The sequence below is a fragment of the Eriocheir sinensis genome, chromosome 64 (assembly GCF_024679095.1).
Source record: "Eriocheir sinensis breed Jianghai 21 chromosome 64, ASM2467909v1, whole genome shotgun sequence".
Taxonomy (NCBI): Eukaryota; Metazoa; Arthropoda; class Malacostraca; order Decapoda; family Varunidae; genus Eriocheir; species Eriocheir sinensis.
The window spans coordinates 7,909,080-7,915,079 of NC_066572.1; positions in this window are offsets into that span (position 1 = coordinate 7,909,080).

The following is a 6,000-nucleotide window of genomic DNA, read 5'->3' on the forward strand; positions in this document are numbered from 1 at the left end:
GGAGGCTGTGGACGGGCGCCAGGAGGTGTGGCAATTACCTGAAGTACACCGAACAATCTATGACACCCGGAAAGCGAGCCGGGACGAACCACTAGTGTGGACCGTGGTTACCACGACTTGGGACGATGAAGGAGGGAGGCCACCCTTCGGGTGGATTGGGCACACCCAAGAAGTGGGACGATGAGGAAGGAGGCGCGCAGGAGTAGGTTTACTTTGCGGCCAAGCACTTTGACACTTGGAAGGAGTTTTTGAGGTTTGCATGATAGTATGTGCTCACGAAGGCCACACTTAAGCAGAAGGAGGAGGCTGGAAGGCCAGGTGTGGATCATAGGCCCCAATGGGACAGGAAGGCCATGTGAGATGGAGGTGTGTGACGGCCACTATGCCGTACAGGAAGGAGGAATAGGCCATGTAAATATACTGCAATGACTGTACTGTCTTGGGACAGGGAGTCCTGAAGGAGGGCGAGAGGAGGTGGACCAGGGCTCCCAGTGATAGTAAGCTAGTGGTAAGAAGAGTCAGAGTGAAGTGTACTACTAAGGAAGAACATTAAACCACAGAACTAATAAAGTGGTTCTGCCATACATCTCCTCCCACGGAGTTCTGACGGCGACACGGAACCCAAGCACAGTCTGAGGCGATAATAGTTTATTGTTGCAGATAAACAAGAGGAGAAGGGAAAGAAGAAACACAGGGCCAAAAAATGGACGGGCTGTAAATTGGGGAAAATAGGAATAGGTCCATAAATAGGGTCTGACTTGAGGGAGACAGAAAAGGAAACACCCAAGAAGGACCCAAGAAGCTATGAAAAGGAAGGAGACTTGAGGAGTCTGAAGCAAACAAGTCCCTGTGTTGACATCAAGATCAAGGTCGAGGGTCCAAGGGGTGCCCTGGAAGTGCCCCTGGGCAAGGTGCAGTGGAGGAGGAGGGAGCTGGCGTGCAGGCCCTAGGGTGATGGTGTGTGGTGGTGGAGGCCAGGTGGACGGGCCACACTTGGGACAGGAAGGAGGGGAGGGCCAGGCTGTGTGGACGGCCACTCATTCCTTGGGACAGGAAGGAGGGGAGGGCCAGGTCTGGGACGGGCTAACACTTGGGGACAGGAAGGTGGGAGGGCCAGGGTGTGGACGGTGTAACTTGGGGACAGGAAGGGAGCCAGGTGGATGGAAACGGCCACAACTTGGGACAGGGAAGCAGCTAGGTGTGACGGGGCTGTACTGTTTTACAGGAAGGAGGGGAGGCCAGGGTGTGCACGGCCACACTCTCCAATGACAGGCAATGAAGGAGGAAGGGAGGCCAGGGAAACGGAGTTGACACTTCACAGTGGGAAGGATTGTCCAAACAGGCTACACTTGTGACAGCGTAAGGAGGGAAGAAGCCAATGTGACGACGCTTGTACTTGGGACAGGGCATAAAAGGAGGCCAGGTGCAGACCCCTGGCTAGCTCCACTTAGACAGAAAAGGAAAATGAGGGGAGGCTAGGGTGTATTTGGACTAGGGCCAAAACTTGGGACAGGAAGGGGAGCTGGGAGGGTCAGGCGTGTTAGAAAATGGGACAGGATCAAGGCCAAACATGGCTGGGTGTGGACGTCATGTTAGCCACACAGGACAAATGAGTGGGGAGGCCATGGACCCATCCACACATTGGGACAGGTCAAGGAGGAGAGGCCAGGGTAGGCAGGCCATGTACATGTTGACAGGAGCATTGGGCCAGGTGTGGATTGTACTGCAGATGTTGACAGGAAGGGAGGAGGGCCATCTGGGGTGTGACGGCCACACTTGGGGACAGGAAGGAGCCCAAAGAGGCCAGGTGTGGACGCACACTTGGGAGACAGAAAAGTGAGGGAGGCCAGGTGATCGTTGGATACCAAGCACTTGGGACAGGAAGGAGCGGAGGCCATTTGAGACTTCGAGAAGCATTGGGACAGGGGAAGGAATCATGGGACTGGCACAGTTTTGGGACAGGAAGGCAGAGGGGAGGAGGATGTGGGATGGCTACAATTGGGGACAGGGGAAGGAGGGGAGGCCATGGACGGCCACACTTGGGACAGGAAGGAGCGGAGGCCAGACGGGCCACACTCTGGGACAGGAAGGAGGAGGCCAGGTGTGGACGGCCACACTTGGGACAGAAGGAGTGGAGGCCAGGTGTGTGGACGGCTACACTTGACAGAAGGAGGAGGCCAGGTGGACGGGCCACACTACTGGGACAGAAGGAGGAGGGCCAGGTGGTGGACGGCTGTACTTGGGACAGAATGAGGGGAGGGCCAGGGTGTGGACGGGGTCAGCACTTGGGACAGGAAGGAGGGGAGGCCAGGTGTGGACAGGGCCACCTTACACTGGGACAGGGAAGGAGGGAGGGCCAGGGGTGGACGGGCTACACTTGGGACAGGAAGGAGGAGGGCCAGGGTGTGGACGTGGCTACAGCACTTGGGACCAGGAAGGGAGGGAGGGAGGGCCAGGGTGGACGGGCCTGTGCACTTGGGACAGGAAGGAGGGGAGGCCAGGTGTGGACGGGCTGTACTTGGGACAGGAAGGAGGGAGGCCAGGGTGTGGACGGGCTACACTTGGGACAGGAAGGAGGGGAGGCCAGGGGTGTGGACGGGCTACACTTGGGACAGGAAGGAGGGGAGGGCCAGGGTGTGGACGGCCACACTTGGGACAGGAAGGAGGGGAGGGCCAGGGTGTGGACGGCCACACTTGGGACAGGAAGGAGGGAGGGCCAGGTGGACGGGCCACACTTGGGACAGGAAGGAGGGAGGGCCAGGTGTGGACAGGCTACTTGGGACAGGAAGGAGGGAGGCCAGGTGGACGGCCACATTTGGGACAGGAAGGAGGGAGGCCAGGGGTGTGGACGGCTGTACTTGGGACAGGAAGGAGCGGAGGCCAGGGTGTGGACGGGCTGTACTTGGGGGTACAGGAAGGAGGGGGCCAGGTTGAGACGGGGAATGTGGTGGTAAACATGAAATGCATTGCAAATGCATAGTTTTGAGTTATGAGGGGTTGAAAAATACCCTAGATGTAGGGAAATTCCTTACAATTACTAAGATGTAGGGAAATTTCATAATTCCGTTTTTTTTTACAACGTACGGAAACCACGCAAGGTAATTATTGAAAATCACTCCGCACCTTCATATTGTACTTAAGGGCATATTATACATACGGACGATGTGTTTACATGGCGACGCCATTGCAATATGAGCAGCGTTGCCAACGATCTGGTTAGCAATGATACGCTATGTGAGACCAGGTCCACCACGCATTGTTATTATTATTTTTTTGGTGTGAACACGCACCTTTACCTAATACTATTTCCGATAATACGCTTGGTTAGCGATGGTACGCTTTGTTAGCCATTAGCCCACGCATGCGAGACCAGGTCCACCACGCGGTTATTATTTTTTGAACACGCACCTTTGAAGGGGGTCCAGGGGGGCGGCACCCTTGGCAGGGGTAGGGGGGGTGAAGCCTCCTCGTTAGCAGGTCGTAAAGTTCTGGTTGAGAAGCTGAAATATGCTCCCCCACAAAACTACCCCGAGTTCACGCAGGTCCCCGAAGATCGTTGGGGGAAGGGGATTAATTCGGCTTCTTTACTTCTAAGTACTTTTTTTTTTACTATGATATATGGAGGCGTATTATTGTATTCTGGAGGCGCGGAGTCAATATCCACAATCATCTTGTATACTGGGAATACGAGCCCGTGAAGCAGAATCAAAATCCAGTCAGTAAGGATTCACGTGTTCGAACAGCTCGGGCAAGAGGTTCGAGAGCCTGCACTTCCTGCACAAGCCGCAGTAGTGTTAAAGGCGCGGTGTTGGATGGATCCCGGCTAGCCGGTAGTTTTACTTGTGTCAGTGATAAACAGTGAAGATACACTGTGTTTGGTGCCACGGACTCTACTTGGAGGACAGAAACCTTGCGATGAGGTGACAACCTACTAGAGAGAGGGCATGAGTGTGGTGAAGGCGGTTTATGTGAGCACAGATGGCCGCCGGTGCCACGCCAGATGGTGAGGTGAGCATCGTTTGGTGGGTTCACGACGCTTCTCTCCCAAAGCAAGCTTGGGGATCCACTGAGTGTGGTTTTTGTATGGGGAAACACTAAATTCGTCGCAAATGCTTATTTTAGTGGTAGGAGGAAAAATTTCAAATTTAGGGAATTTCCTAGATCTAGGGAGTTTTTTATCCCCCCACTAAAAAAAATACGCGAATGAGACAGATGTGTCCCCACCAGAAACCCCTGCATTCCCACCCAGGTCCCCAGGCTTTATGGGGGGAGGGGAGTATGGGCAAACACTAGAATTTTACCCACTTGGGACAGGAAGGAGGGAGGGCCAGGGGTGGACGGGCTGTACTTAGGACAGGAAGGAGGGAGGGCCAGGGTGTGGACGGGCTGTACTTGGGACAGGAAGGAGGGGAGGGGCCAGGTGTGAACGGGCTGTACTTGGGACAGGAAGGAGGGAGGGCCAGGTGTGAACGGGCTGTACTTGGGACAGGAAGGAGGGGAGGGCCAGGGGTGGACGGCCCACACTTGGGACAGGAAGGAGGGGAGGGCCAGGTGTGGACGGGCCACACTTGGGACAGGAAGGAGGGGAGGGCCAGGGTGTGGACGGGCCACACTTGAGACAGGAAGGAGGGAGGGCCAGGGTGTGGACGGGCTACACTTGGGACAGGAAGGAGCGGAGGGCCAGGGTGTGGACGGCTACACTTGGGACAGGAAGGAGGGAGGGCCAGGGGTGTGAACGGGCTGTACTTGGGACAGGAAGGAGGGAGGGCCAGGTGTGGACGGGCTGTACTTAGACAGGGAAGGACCCAGCAAACATGGTTATGCTGGGCCTGCATCTGCCAGTGCTGGCAAGTCATCATAAACCAAATCGGTTTTGAATCGGTAAGCCATCACGTAGTAATGGGCCCAACAGCGGGCCATTTACTTGCCGATATATGTTTGCACCCCGGCCTGAATCGGTTACGCGCGTGCCAGAAACAGATCTATATTGGCATTCCGTAAACCATACTGCAGCCAATACTGGGCCTATGCAGCCTTCTATTAATACCAATGCCGCCAATTCTGGAGCCGGTTGCAGGCTAACATGGACCAATCAGCCGTTACACCTTGTTCAGGATTTTTCTTTTTTTCAAAGCTTAATCATTGACTGTGCATGTCATCAGAAGAAGACCTTATGAAGTAACAGACGCTGTTCCTCCATAACGTTGTTTCTAATGACATACACAGTCAATGACATGAAGCTTCAAGAAGGCAAAAGGAAAATCACAGCTCCAAAGCGGGGTGGTATTGAGAACAGTTAAAATCACAATGAAATCCAGACAACAAATAACTGCAAACACAACACTGAAATGGGATTATCAAATCATATTATGCCAGTATTCTGGATTTTCAAGTGTTAGGTTCTAACAGATGCTATAATTTGTCATCCATTTTCTTTGGATCATTTTAGATCTTGATAATACAATAGTATCTTATTAAATAATGAGGCCAAAAATGATCTATGTTGCATAGTAACTTTGACCACATTCAATAATGGTGGTTATATGACTGACACATATTGCAAGCATCCATGAAAAATAAATGAATGCAAATTATAACATCCGTGAACCCAAAGATTGTCAGACCTAAGGATCGACATGAAAATGCAACTCAAATACAAAATGTAATTTTGCTGCTTCATATCAAGCACTCAACCTTTCAACTTTGCTTGACATGGTGCTGTTTGACCTTGATATGTCTTACACTGGCAAGATTTAAGATTGGCAAAGTGTGAGCTAATTTACTGCTAGAATGTGTCATATAAGTGCTATAAATAAGACGATAATCATTATATGATGCAAAATATATTCTTTTCCATAAGAAATCAAAAGCAAATCACAGCATCATGGTGAGATACATCTCTCTATACATATATACAACAGACAAATCACAGCATCATGGTGAGATACATCTCTCCTCTATACTATACAACAGACAAATCACAGCATCATGGTGAGATAC